Source organism: Podarcis melisellensis, assembly GCF_964234715.1.
Source record: "Podarcis melisellensis genome assembly, chromosome: 5".
Taxonomy (NCBI): domain Eukaryota; kingdom Metazoa; phylum Chordata; class Lepidosauria; order Squamata; family Lacertidae; genus Podarcis; species Podarcis melisellensis.
Genome location: NC_138537.1, coordinates 37496389 through 37511821, shown reverse-complemented (window position 1 = coordinate 37511821; position 15433 = coordinate 37496389).

The following is a 15433-nucleotide window of genomic DNA, read 5'->3' as shown; positions in this document are numbered from 1 at the left end:
ATCTGCACTGATTTGGGGACAAAGTCTTCCTCAAGGGCACCCAACCACTCTTGCAAGAGCAGGAGAAAACTGCCTAGCTTTTATGGAGCCCCCACTGCACCCCCTCCAGTTTGACAAATCAATTGCCCCCTTTTTCTCCACACAGAGCCAGAAAAAGAAAACATGTGTTAAAAAATTATTCGCCCCATCAGATCAGTTCAGTGGAATAATAGAAGAATAACCCCCAGGCATGTCTGGGGATGGAGAAAGGAAGAGTGGAGCACTTCCCCTCTCTCTCTTAGATGTTTTCTATTAGAACCTGTGTCAGTGTTGGGGATTGTCAGCCTGGGGCTCAGAATCTCTGAAATCAACTATGGATGCAGAGTCTGAAAAAGAGCTACCCCAACTAGTGCACACCCTGCTGTGGGATGAATTATCCTGGCTCTGTTACTTCTATGCATGCCTTTTAGCCCCTTGCAGAGCCATGCAAAATGGTACTTTCTCCTGTTGAAGTGGAGAAGCATCCCTGTTGCCACGGTAACAGGCCTAGGCTGTAGTTGCAGCTCCCTTGTCCCAGGCACCAGTCCAATGCCTAGCCTATGCCAATCCCAGCAATATCTGAAGAACACCTGATCACTGAGCAACTCAAAGAATGCTTCCCTTCTCACTCCCAATTTTGCTGCTCTGTCTTCTCACCCCTCCAGCCCCTTAAGTTTGCAAGCTCTGCCCTGGTCCCCCCTTCACACACACCCTAAATGGGACTGGCTGCTTCTCTACACAGGGATGTCTGGAAGGTTGTTGTACAGAAGCAGGCAGGTGAGTGGTGACTGGCTGTTGTTGCTACTGCTGCTCCTCCCCACTGCAGCTTGCTGGCATGGGGCTCGCTTCCTTCCATTCCATATCCAGGAGGTTACGTTTAAACTTTTTACAATACAGGAGGTAACAAAAGGAAGGAGGTGAGGCCTGAGAACAAGGGATGAATGTGCATAAGGTTTGGCTTAAGCTGAATATGTGAATAAGGGGTTAGAGAATAGGATTTCTAGAGAGAGAAAATGTATGACATTTTCAGATTTCTCTATAATCCTTTTGCCAAAAAACCCCTATTGTGGTTGTTTTTACATTAAGAAATGTAAAATTATGTATAATTATGGAATACCCCATTTTTGGACAACTTACCACAAAACGTAACCTTCAGTTGGATATTGTTTGTCATGAAAAATAAATTCCCCCCTACATATTAGTTTCTGCAAATATTACCTTTTGGTTGTTTAACCAGTCAATCTCTCTTTCACACCCACCCACCCAAACACACCCTTCATTTACTGTTATATACCGACTTCTCTCTCATTTCATGTTTGTTTGCTCTATGATTTGCTCCCTGCATTTTCTTTCTTTCTGAAATAACTTGCAATACATCCTTTAAGTTAATATTATGAAATTACAATCCTTTCTAAGCAAACAGGAAATCCAAACACATATTTTTAATCCCCTAAATGTATGCATACAGAATTGTTTCCATTTTGGAGAGGGGTATATATGTCTTAGGAAATAATATATGGATGTAGTTGCATGCTGAAGACAATTTTAAATAGGCAACAACCCCTGATGTTGGCGTTGATAATAAGCAAATCCTTTGTGGGGTGATAAAGTGCAGGGTAAGGCAAAACAGTGTAGAATAAGACCCAAGTGATTGGCAGGCTGGGATCAGGAAGCCCTGACCCAAGTCTCTTTCTGGCTCAGACCAAAATAGCTGCCTCGAGAGATGAAGTATCTCCTCCCTTAGCAGGTGCTTTGAAGTTATCAATGTGAACATTGTGGAGGAAAAGACATTAAGGAGGAGATAGATCTTATTATGGAATGGCCAAAATGCTCAGGATCGGCATAACAACTAAATCCCATGTGCTCACTAAAAGGTAAAGCATATGCTTGTTTTCTCCTGCTCCAGAGGCTAGGACCTGAACCAACATATCCAAGTTACAAGAAAGGAGATTCCGACTGAACAGCAGGAAGAACTTTCTGAAAGGAAGAGCTGTTTGGCAGTGGAACAGACTCCCTTGGGAGATTTTAGTCTCTCCTTCCTTGGATGTTTTTAAGCAGAGGTTGGGTGGCCATCTGTCATGGATGCTTTAGTTGAGAATCCTGAGCCACAGGAGGTTGGACTAGATCAGGCTTCCTCAACCTTGGGCTTCCAGATGTTTTTGGCCTACAACTCCCATGATCCCTAGCTAGCAGGACCAGTGGCCAGGAATGATGGGAACTGTAGTCTCAAAACATCTGGAGGCCCAAGGTTGAGGAAGCCTGGACTAGATGACCAACTCTACCATTCTATGATTCTATGAAATCAGTTGTAGATAAACAAGAAATATGCACTGACTCCGAGGAAGTAGGTGAGATAAGGCTGCCATAGCACTGCTGGAAAAAGATACCCGTCTCTCGCTCTTGCTCTCACCCCCACCCCAGCCTAGCCTGATTAAACAATCAAACCATTAAGAAACCAAACATATTGGTGCCCGTTGTCAGATAGGTGAGCTTGGTTGCCGGAAATGTTGCTGCTGTCTTGTGCATTGTTGGCATCCATCTGTCTTGAGAGAGAATGGAGTGCACCTCTGGGGGTGAAGTCGTTCTGCTGTGCTAATGGCACCAAAGTGACCTCCCATTGGCACAAGCATGGGCAGTGTGTATGGAGGACCTGGGCTGCCTGGACAACAAGACCCCCCTCTCAGCCTCACTGATGTGGCCGAAAGGAAAGCAGAGCAGTATGTTTGGTACCAGCTTGCAAGAGTTGGCAGGGGAAAGCTAGGAAATTATCAGCTCTGGCTTGGAGAGGTGATAATGATGGGTTAACTCCATGAGCATAGGAGAACCATGTGCAGCTCATCCCTGTACCTCTGGTTCCCTGGGGAAAGGTCCTTGTATTATAGACATTTGCTCAGAAAGACAGATGTAATGAATAGTTTCCAATAATAACCAGATAAAGTTCTTTTCACCATTCCTCTCCAAAACCTATCCTAGTTTGAAGTGTAATTTTGGACCTTATATACTGATAAACTATATGCAATTAATTACTGCATAAACATATGATAAAAATGACTCTTAATGCAGTACATTTCACTGATAATTTGGGCTCTGACATAGCTTCAGAAAATTATGCGCAACTTGTGATAATATATTCAAGGTGAATGCAAATCTAGCCAAGCTGTGTTGCTCTGCATGCAAGTAATAAACACAAGTACTGAAACCTACAACAACAGCAACAAAAACCCAGAACACAACTCCTCAAAGCAGAAGCTGTCAGCAGCTTGTTAGTAGGATGTTTGTCACCTATACAGAACATTTCTTAAGGATAGCATGAAAACAGAGAATAACAAGTCTGATATGGAAATGAGAACACCAGCATCAAAAATCCTTGCTCAGCAAACCTGAGCTCACTTGCAGCCTTGGATAAGTCTCTTAATTGAACTCACTTCCCTACCCCCTATGGATTGATATTTGTTCCAATTCAGTGGTAAACATGGCCAAGTGAGGATTTGAACCCTGGTCTCCCAGGTCTCTAATCATTACACCACACTGCTTCTCTGGGCACTAAACACCAACCACTGGGTGCTTTGTAACATGACTTGAACCTCTGTGATATATCAGGGGGTAAATTATTACCAAATACTGTATAATAAATTTCTATCATTGTGGCACATTCCAGTTACTAGTCATTGTTCCTTTATGCTGACTTTATAGCTATGAGTTGGGAGTTGTCTGAAATCATCTTGGCTTTTTGCTCCTGACCCTTTCCATTTAATTGGCTTCACACCAATACATATTAGCAAGAAAAGTGAAAACACAGAAGGTTCCAGATGTTTGGGGACTGCAACTCCCATCATCCCTGACCACTGGTCCTGTTAGCTAGAGGTGATGGGAATTGTAGCCCCAAAATATCTGGAGGGCTGAGTTTGCCTATGCCTGAATTAGATGAACTTCCCTGAACATTCCAGCACCCAGAAAAACATACATGCCCCAATCCACAGGCTCAGGTGTACATATTTAGATCACCACATGAGCAAGGATAGTCCCATTCCCTTCAGCTCCAGGCAGTGTCAGGGACTGGACTGAAGAGGAAGAGGAATGGTGGGGACCCCCCCCCCCATTCAGAGGCATACGAAGGGGGTGCGGTCCACCCCGGGTGTCATGACTGAGGGGGGTGACAAAACGGCAGGCGAGTGGGCAGCACACCTCACTCCCGGCAGCAGCAGCTCTTCTGACCCAGAGGCAGAGAGCAGCTCTCCTCAGTTGTGGGGAGGCACATCCAGCCACAGCAGCTCTGTTGCTGGGTCATGTCTGACCCGGCTGCAGAGGAGGACAGTGAGCAGCAGCTGCCCTGCCCCTCTCCTACACTGAACTGTGGCATGTGGGAGGGCACCCTCCATGCCACGCCCCCTTGGGAGCACACCTGCCCTGGGAAGAAGGCAGTCTCAAATTATAGCAGGGCTTTGAGGAAGATAACAGCTCAGGGGCAGGTGAACAGCAGAGTTATGAGGTTTAGAAGAAGGAGGAGGGGAGACAGAGCAGCTAGCGGACGTCACTGGACAGATAACTGACCCCCCCCCCTTTCCCAAAACATGGCATTCATTCAGGGTGCAAGAACAAAGGGCACAGAGACAATTGTCCACTGGAGAACGGCGTAGAGAGAGGTGTTGCTGCTAGAAGGGAAGGGGGAGGGGCTCAGTCATTGTGGAATGACTGGATTTCTTGTCTTTCACCGTGATGACTGAATAAAATCATAAGTAAGAGCTTCCTTGTTTTCTCCCTGCTTTTTGGTGCCACTGGAGGAGGGAGAGGATTCCTCAGGCTAGACAGGGAGCATTCCACGCTGTGTGCACTGAAACCAATAAGAACTATATGCAGAGTTGCACATATGCATCAAAATCCCAAGACACAAAGGCTTCACCATGTCATAATGAGTGTGTAGTTGTGAGCACAGCAATAATTCATCCGAGTGCTCTAGTGTCACTGGTGAGAGGCCGGATTGCAGTTCATGCCTTCCTGGGATCTTGTGAAACAGTGGGATGCTCTAGATTGGGGCAGGTGGAAGGTAGCCTCCCTACTGGCCTGTGACCTTTGCACAAAGAGGCTATCGAGCCTCACAAATTCTTGTATTATGACCTCGCCACTCAAACCTACCTAGATTTGGCTCCTGTGGTCTGCCTGTGTACTTCTAAAATATTTTCCCTCCTCCATTTTTCAACCACCTGCACAGATGTATTCCGCCACCGAGCCATTAAAATGGAGAAGGGATGCAATTGAAAAGATAGAACCACGAGGAAAGAAGTGAGCCGCGCTGAGGCATTCTGGACATGGAGAGTTGCCAGAAGCAATTAGCAGGCAGCATGAATCTTCCACGCTTGCTGACCGACCATGTGCAAATGGGGCCGCTTGTCCTGTGGGCTGCGGAGCGGCAGTTTAGCCTGTCAAGTTGCACTGAAGTTCTCTGATTGAAGGGGCTAGGACTGTGCTATTACAAAAACTACATTTAAGAAAAACACTCTTAATCCCTATTTTATGAGGCACTCATGAAAAAAGGCAGCTCATTCCTTTGTGGGGAAGTAGCAGCATCAGCAGTTAGCAAACAAAAACGCATTTGCAACCTCCCGGTTTTGAACAAAGTCAAATTGGAAGCAGCAAATAAAGGTGTTTATGAACTCCCGAGACCCTAGGTAAATATCTCAGGCTTTTACCAGGCCTGAAATAAAAACACAATGAGCTATTGATTTTTGTACCGTTTTGCTTCATTATTTTTTTTTACCCTATAAACAATGTAGTTTTCTTTCATAGTTCCTGTGAACCGGAACACTTGATCAATCCCGACAGGGGCACACCCAGTTCCAAAAGAATAACAAAGACTCATTATACTGAGCTTCATGTGCGTCCTTGATCCATTTCATAGACTTTGAACAATACCATGCTCTTAAGGTTTTCACAAAATGTATGTGATGTGCCCCCGTTAGCTGGGTTGGCTGGTGCATTAAATCCGTAGTAGTTGGGACCCATTAAATCAATCATATCTCTGGAGGTGCAGAGTGACATTTGGTTGGTTGCAGAAAAGCCTCTAAATATTTATGGGAAAGATATGCAAGTGACCCTCACGTTAAAAAGTGCCTATGGCTGAAATCACAGTGGGAAAATAATTGCACAGCAGTAGCAGGCAACTGTCAGGGAGAGACGTACTGGATTTGTCAGAACACAGAAACCAACAGGATGGACACTGAGGTGTGTGTGAATTGCATACAAGCACACACACACACACACACACACACACACTCATACTCACACACAAAAGCGATGTACATAGCAGACACTCCAAGTGTCCCTATTTTCCAGGGACAGTCCCAGATTTATGGAAGTTGTCCCAGTTTCTGATTTGATCCCAGAATGTCCCACTTTTCCTTTGTTGTTGTTTAGTCATTTAGTAGTGTCCGACTCTTCATGACCTTATGGACCAGGGCACGCCAGGCACTCCTGTCTTCCACTGCCTCCCGCAGTTCGGTCAAACTCATGTTGGGAGCTTCGAGAACACTGTCTAACCATCACATCTTCTGTCAACTCCTTCTCCTTGTGGTCTCAGTCTCTCCAAACATCAGGGTCTTTTCCAGGGCTGATTTCCTTAAGAATGGATAGGTTTGATCTTCTTGCAGTCCATGGGACTCTCGAGGGTCTCCTCCATAATTCAAAAGCATAAATTCTTCAGCGATCAGCCTTCTTTGTGGCGCAGCTCTCACGTTTCCTTAGAATGTCCCTATTTTCATCAAAAAAAGTGTTGGAGGGTATGGACTAGGACGTCCCTATTTTCATCAGAGAAATGTTGGAGGGTATGACATAATCCACCTCCAGATATGTGCAGATTTTGTGGGGATTGCTCAGTTTGGGGGATAGGGAAACCAGAAACTCTTCTCCTCCACTTTCTTTATACTTCCTGGCCAAATGATTTCTGTTCTTAGTGGTGTGTGGCAGAGCAGTACTTGGAACTAGCCCTTCCCACTCAGCCATAGTTAAAAACCAAGTGAGGTCACTTGATTTAGCTATCAACTTCAGGGATACTGAAGTAGATTGGGGCTTAAGCTGGGTTGCTGCCTTTTTCATGACAGAGGCTTTCTGCCTGCAAGAGCTTTATGACAACTGAAATTCGGCAGCTGTTGCTTTCACCATCAGTACCACAATAATACACATAAGCAGAGCTCTGTTGAATCAGACCAAAGGCCCATCTAGTCTGTTTTCCCACAGTGGCCAAGCAGATGCCAATGAGAAGGCAACAAGCAGGACATGAAAGTGACAATCAGCTTTTGTGACAGATGGGATGAATAAGGAACTGACTGGTTCAGATCATACACACATCAGCCAAGATAATGAAATAAAAGGTTAATTCAGGGCTTGATATCATTAATCATGGTTCCATGCGTGTTTGGAACTAAGTCTTTAGAGTAATTGTGCATAGAATTGCAGCCTCAATGGGATTAAAGTTGCATAATAACAAGGTAAATGTTCAGTATAGTCACTATGGGTCAGATTTAGCTCACAGCTTACAGAAAAAATAGTCTTTTGAATAGGATGCAAAGTGCTTTACCATCATTATATTAATCTTTTTTGCAACAACCTTGTGAGACAGACCCTTTAAAATTCCCATTTAATAGGTGTAGAATTGAGGGGTAGGAGATGGTGACTTGCTCCAGTCCATGACAGCCCAGTTAAGGGGAGTTAAGGCTGCAAGGGCGAGACGGTTGGATAGTGTTCTCAAAGCTACCAGCATGAGTTTGACCAAACTGTGGGAGGCAGTGGAAGACAGGAGTGCCTGGTGTGCTCTGGTCCATGGGGTCACAAAGAGTCGGATGACTAAACAACAACAAGGCTGCAATGCTGTACACTAGGGTGGCTAACCTTGGGCAGCTTGAGAGCTACATTCAAAATTGGGCAACCTACCCATGCTACCAAGCACACATCCACCCTTGCTCACGCATACATACATACTCACAGAACATGCAGATCACACACTTTCCCTCTCATTTACAGACATACAGAAACACACACAGAGAAACACACACATGTAATCATACACCAGTCATACACTATTGCAGTTCTGGTCTCATGCCAAATCACCCTAGCCCAACATTGTAATGAGGTGGTCTCTGAAGGGTAGAGATAACTATTGTCCTCTCCATCACCATAACGGGGAGGAAAATTGGGATCAAATTGATTAGCAGGCCTGATCTGGGAGCAAGCCCTTTTGAACACAAGGGAGTTTACTCATGAGCAGACATGTACAGAATTGCACTGTGAAAGATCACCTGGAAAGGAATCTAAGAGCACTGCCCTGAACTTTGCTGTTCCCCCATTGATAGCAGTGTATATGTGTCTTTAATAATGGTATATAGTGGCCTCTCCACAAGCCTCTGCCAGCTCCCAGCTTCATCCAGTTGGCTGAGATGCTACTGCCAGTGGTTCTCCCTTTGGCAGTAACCAATGGAAAGCCTTGATATCATGTTCTGGTCCATGACGTCATGAAGAGTCGGACACGACTAATTGACTAAACAGCAGCAACAACAAACCAGCAGCTATGGAACTGCTAGCTTCAAAGTCCTACAGGTCCTCATGCTTGGAGCTGCTACAGCATTTTCTTCTTTTAAACCACCACCACCTCCTGCCCTAGCTAGCATGAGCTGGGAAGGCTTGGGATGCAGCAGCACAGGGGCTGCCAAACTGTGGTCTGTGGGCCACAAGTGGTTTGTGAGCTTCATTCAGGTGGTCACACAGCATCTAGCACAGCACATGACAATTGCTGCAACAGGCAGAAAAATTACTAAGTGGTTCTCCAAGACCCTCAGCGATTTTCAAGGGGGTCTGTGGGGAGAATGTTGGGTTTGCAGTAGTGGATCCACCAGTTAATTACTTGCTGGACGGTGTTAGGATTGCTCTGCTAGTCTCAGAAGTACAAATGCAATGCTCCATCCATTAATGGATGCAAAAACTGTTTCGAACAAGTGCTCATTGGGAATCTGTGAGTTCTCAAGGCTCGTTATTGTTGAAATTAAGCCACTTTTGAAGATAACCCTTACAATTTACAACTTTCTGATTCTGCTTTAATTGTTCAATTTTTTAAAAAAGAAACATTAGCAACAGGCAGAACAAATAAAAAGAAGAACCTATCTACTACACAGCCATGAAATTGACTCTCTTGGTGCTCTTAACTCTGAAACCAGTGGGCTGATTTCCTTCAGACCTGACACCTGATAATGTGCACTGTGGTGAAACTAATAACTCACCTGAGAGGCAGCAAAGTTACGGCAGAAGAGTCAATTTGTTTTATTCATGGATATGCTCTCTCTTAAGGTTAATTTCTGTGTTGGGACTGTAACTCTTAATGTAATCACCTTTCATTGATTAGCAATTTCCTGCCTTTGCTCCAGCAACCCTTCCCAGGACATTTGGTCCCTGGGTTTGAGAGTACTGTGCCCCCTCAATGGTTGCCAGCCTTGAGAGTATGAATCTTCACACTGATAAAAGTAGAGGTGTTCTTTATAAACCAGGCAATTGGGAAAGATTGGAGATATTCAGGGCAGCTTCAGATGTTACAAAGAAGTGGCAACAGGAGAAGCATCGCTTCATCTTCCTGTGTTACATGAGACTTGGAAACTGATTCTTCTCCCTCTGTAGTGAGGAGCGTGTGGAGAGATGCATGTAGCATTCCTGTACCTCAGTGTAGGATAGAGGTTGCATGTTCTCTGTATACACATAAAAAAGTATTGTGGGAATGAGTAGGATACTTTTTAAAAACAACATTTTTTTATATATATTTTTTATACTTTAAATCTTATCCCCTGGGAACTCTTGTTGACTATAATTGTTGAAGTAACACTGAAATGGAAATAACTTTGAATGTGTATTGCTGAAGGTTTAACATGGAGAATTCCACTGGGCTATAGACTAAGGCTAAGAAGAGCTCTCTGAGCACCTAAATGGGTTGATAATAAACCATTTATGTTTTCTGCTCTCTCACATGGGGTTTAACTCTAGATCATGTGTGCAGGTTATTCCATTGCAAATCTCCATCTTAGGGAGTTGTCTTTGAGACTTTTTCTGGAAGCCACAGAGAACAAAGGATGGGATAATGAGGTCTCTCCTGGAGAGAAAACAGCTCCAGGCTAACGGAGTCTGTGTGGAGAAAGACAGACCTCTGATTTTAGCTCTGTTTGAGTAATTTCATTTTTATAAGAAGCTGAACCTGTTGTGGACATCCACATCATATTACATAACTAATTGGATGTATCACTATTGTTTTATGTTCTGTTTTGAAGAAAGTTCTGTTAGGAAAGCTTTGAAACCATAATATGGGTCTGGACAATTTTTATTCCAAGAGGAGTCAATTTGTATTCATCTAATTATTTGAAGCTGTGCAATATTAATATCTACAATAACTCTAGCTATCTACTTCTAATCCATTTTCCTCCTGACATTGATTTATTTATGATAACACCCAGACATCTTTTGAACTGTGGTACTAAAGCTTGTGGGATTATTCCGGCTGTGGATTATTTAACATTCCTGATCCCTCAGGTATATTTCCTGGGCTGAACATTTGGCCAAATGAACTCTGCCAAGCCCACAGTTTGTTTTACAGAGGGTCACTGGTGAATTTGGTTAAAATGCCTAGTTGTCTTTACTCGAACTGAGCAAACAACAAAACAAAACAAAACACAGACTACTACAAAACCCATAAAGCAGTGAACCTGTGAGTGAAATATGCAGGCACAAAAATTTCTGTAACTTTTATGTGAAATGAACTATTGAGGAGCAGGCTCACAAGTTGGGGTGGAATTCAAATGAGCAATTCAACAAGCAGGTGGATTATTATGTGTGTACTATTATTAGTGTGTACAAATGGGGATTTGAATTCTTTCTGGGAGGTTTCATATCCCTCATTCTATATAAATGAAATGTTGCTATATTAGGAAAACTGCTGAACAATTAGAATCACTAGGAATATTATCTAACCTGCCTTTTCACTGGCTCCAGATAGTATGAACCTATATTCAGAACTTTTAAAAATGTCAGTATTATCACATTGCTTTCTATAAACTGGGGACATTTTATTACAAGGGGAATTGGAGGCATAAACTGACTGGTCAAACAAATGCATCATCATAACTTCATTATTAGGGTATGGAAGATGCAATGCTAGTTTCAGTCAATGTGTGTGAACTTTTTGATTTAAGAGAGCAACTATCCTGCTGTTCACAGCAGAACTGTGTGGTGAAGGCCTGGAGCATCCAGCGTTCAAAGCTAAATTATGGCATTGTAATGTAAAGAGATATCTCAAAAAATATCCTAGCTGCTTCTTTATTTAAAAAAATTAACATAAAAAATAATCAGTGTACATGGCAGGAGGGATACTAGCTTTCTTCAATTTAGCTGGAATATTTTCTTAAGGCAATAAATTTGAGCTGCTCTGGATTGAAACACCCCCCCCCCCCAAAAAAAAAAGATAAATGAAATGAATAATCTGGTATGAATAAAAGCAGATTGGCCTGAGTCACTCTTTCTGGGTGTCCAGAACTGAGAACACTTAATGATGGTGCATGTTTTGTATGAGCAGCCCGACAGATAAATGCAACCAAAGGGTTTGCAAATGAGATGATCAATGAGGCTGCAAGTATTGCAAACTGACTGTGAGGCTTTTTGCATTTCGTTGTTGTTTTAATTTTTTTCTGCCTCGGCCAAATGGCCGGTCATCCATTCTGATAGCCTGCACCAGAGCTTCAAGGGATGGGAGTTGAAAAGTAATGATGGGCATTACTGTGCTATAATTGCAGCCACAGCAAATGGGTTGTGAAATAAAAGGCATTTGATAGTAAGGCCATCCAAAAGGGATTCATTGGAATGCATTCTTGTTTCTACTGCACTGAGTTCGCATTTCTTAAACTGGAGTGTTATTAGCATAATTTTGATCTGACACCAGAGCGATCTATACTCCTCATCAGATCAGTGAGCAGTGCTCCGTTTCTGAAGAAGAGGAAGAGAAAAGGAATAGGGGCTGACATAGAGCCAGTCTGTGGCCACCTTGAGGTTGATGGACTCAATCAGCATGGCCAGTGGTCAAGGATGATGGGATCTACAATCCAATGACTTCTGCAGGGTCACTGTAGGAAGCTGCCTTCTACTGTCAGATCCAGGAATGGCTGCCATGGTGGGGCACAGCCACTCTCTTGATACTGGCACCACTGCAGCTTACCTGAATGGTGCTGGGGTGGGGCAGAGCAGCAGCAAGGTCAGGGCTACATGGAGTGTCTCTGTTAGTGCATCTACATGACCCCAACCCTGCAACCATCCCATAACCTAGCATCATCCAGGTAGGATGCAATGACATCAATGTTGGATGGGTAGTTCTGTGACTTCACCACACCATGCCAGCCATTACCAGGTAGAGCGGTGGTCAGTTCAGTACTGTGGATAATGACTAGCACTGGTTCTCCAGGGTCCTACCTGAGGATGCCAGGGATTAAACCTTTTGCATGCAAAGTAGATGCTCTGGCACTCAGTAATGGACCTTCCCACTTTGCAAAAAGGTGGAACATTTTGACATTTTAACTTGCAACAACCCAGGATTCCTTTTAAGTTTCTGGTTGTTTTCCTGCTATAGGTGATAAAAAGTCTGGCTTTTGATGAACTGCTGTTTGAATTTTTTCACAGTAGGTGAGGAATATGCCGATTCCCTTGTTTTCTGTATAATTTTACGTCCTGTGGTATTCTTAGTTTCATAGTAAACACCAGAAATTCCTTTATTTTAATTTGGAAGGGAGTTTAGGAAGCTTGTTATGTGTTTCTTCATCATAAGTGACTGAAGGAATTCATGACCAAGTTGTAGACATAAAAAGTGAACTAGAAAAATTGCTGGCAGTTCTGCACCCCTAAATCAAGACAGCACAATATGCCTGTTTAAAATTTGAGGACAGCAAACTCCTAAAAATTACCATTTTTGAATGATTATGTACATTGATGAACATTTTGGTTTGTTGTTATAAAAACCTACAAATTTGTTCTGTCCTGAGGTCATCATGGGGCTCAACAATGAATGTGCATACCACAGGCAATAATCATGCTACAATGTGATCTTCAAATCCATGAAAACCTATAATCTTCACAAGCCTAAAAATCCAGATGTTAGTTGACGTCTTCTCCATCCATATTGAGGTGGAGCAGAGTATAATCTCTGACTTGTGCAACTATACTGGAAGAGAAGTAAAGAGCTGAATGTGTTTGGGGATGGATGTCATCAGGTCTGTTCCCTGAGGTGAACATTGATTTACACTAAGCCTGTCCCTTCTGATATATGAGATACACTCCTTTCTAAAAGCTATCCTGCATGTTGAGATCGCTCAGTTTGGGACAGCTGCCCAGCCTCAGCAGAAGCCCCCAATTTCTTAATATCAGCTGAAGACATGGATGGAAAGAGCCCTCCTGGCTCTTGCTTGTGAGCTGATGAGTGGATGCTATAAATATTCTCCGATTCTACCTGCAGCAGAAGTGTACGGTGTCTATAGATGCTTGTTCCTGGACAAGTTGACAGCTTACTTCTGGATTTTGCTCATCTGCTGCGAGGGGAGTTGCGGTGATGTCCCTGCCTGGCCCCAATGCAAGTCCTAGTTGCTAGACTTTGAAAGCTATATCCCTTGTCTGTGACTAATGCCTGTTTGAACTAGATTTAAGTTTGACCTGCGCTATATAAAGGGCAGCAGTTATATCTCCGGAGCACCACATCAAAGTCACTCATCCATATCAACAATTTTCTCCATGCCAAAGCACTTCCCAGGGCAGAAAAGGGGATAAGCAGTGATTTCAGTTTTCAAGAAAAATAATCTTGCTGTGCTTAATAGAAGCTGCTGCATGGGATCTATCTCTTGGCAAAATCCCACTGCCCCAGAGTAATCTGCATCACATCCCTATGATTCAACAGCTTTAAATCTCATAACCTTCTGCTGCCAACAGCCCCATAACAATTGCCTCAGTCATTGTTTTCAGTAGGAAAATGCACATGTAAGTGGTTTTAAGGGTCATATTATTTATTTATTTATTATTATTTTATTAATCATCATCATAATCATTTCTTTACCAGCATGATCACAGTAGGTGTTTTCATATACCGTACTGTTTAGCATGCAAAATATTGTTGCAATTTGCCAGCTTGATTTTAATTGTGTTCCTGTCACGAGCAGAGCAAATTAGATCAACACTGTTGCTGTTAATCATTGCTACTATTTAACATTCTTATTTGAAGGCAAATTCACAAATATGCATGTTTGCCCTCCAAAAACTTGAACCTGGGTGACCTGCCTACAAATTACCTTCAATTCAGCGTGTGCCGTAAAATTGTTTGCAATCTTGCTTTTTTTTTTTTAACTTGGTAACTTTTGTTATCCTCAATATTATCATAATTAGACTTGCATTACCAGGACAACAATGTATTTTGCAACCTTAATTGCTCTTATGTGAGGCAAAACAAAGCAAAGACTAAAGATTAAATATCGAGTCACCACTGAACACAGGCAGGAGAGAGAGAAAATAGAGGTTTTCTTATAGCATCAATTAATGTAGCGCTGGAGTTTCATGTGGGTACATCAATGACTGGTCCGGTGCAAACATAGGTGCCAAAATCCCATGAGCTCCCACATTAGCAATGTATTGTCAATGACTTGGAGAGAATGCCTCTGTCTGTACTTATGGAGAAGGGGAGCAGAGGTACTGTAGCGGTCTTGTGTTCCTCCATACATTTTTCATTTGTATATCATGAGTTTCTTCCAACACAGGACCCAAGGCAGCTCACAACATGAATTAAAACAGATGCAGTTAAGAACACATCAAACAACATAACTATTTTTGTTGTTGTTTAGTCGTGTCCGACTCTTCGTGACCCCATGGACCAGAGCACGCCAGGCACTCCTGTCTTCCACTGCCTCCTGCAGTTTGGTCCAACTCATGCTGGTAGCTTCAATAACACTATCCAACCATCTTGTCCTCTGTGGTCCCCTTCTCCTTGTGCCCTCCATCTTTCCCAACATCAGGGTCTTTTCCAGGGAGTCTTCTCTTCTCATGAGGTGGCCAAAGTATTGGAGCCTCAGCTTCAGGATCTGTCCTTCCAGTGAGCACTCAGGGCTGATTTCCTTAAGAATGGATAGGTTTGATCTTCTTGCAGTCCATGGGATTCTCAAGAGTCTCCTTCAGCACCATAATTCAAAAGCATCAATTCTTTGGCGATCAGCCTTCTTTATGGTCCAGCTCTCACTTCCATAACTATTACCTGGTTTCATTTTTTTGCAACCATTTCCCTCTCACTGCAATCAATGGGAGGGAAAGGAGACGGAGAAATTTAGACATGCTCCTATAGTTCTGGGAGCATGTCAGTGAAATGGACCATTTGTTT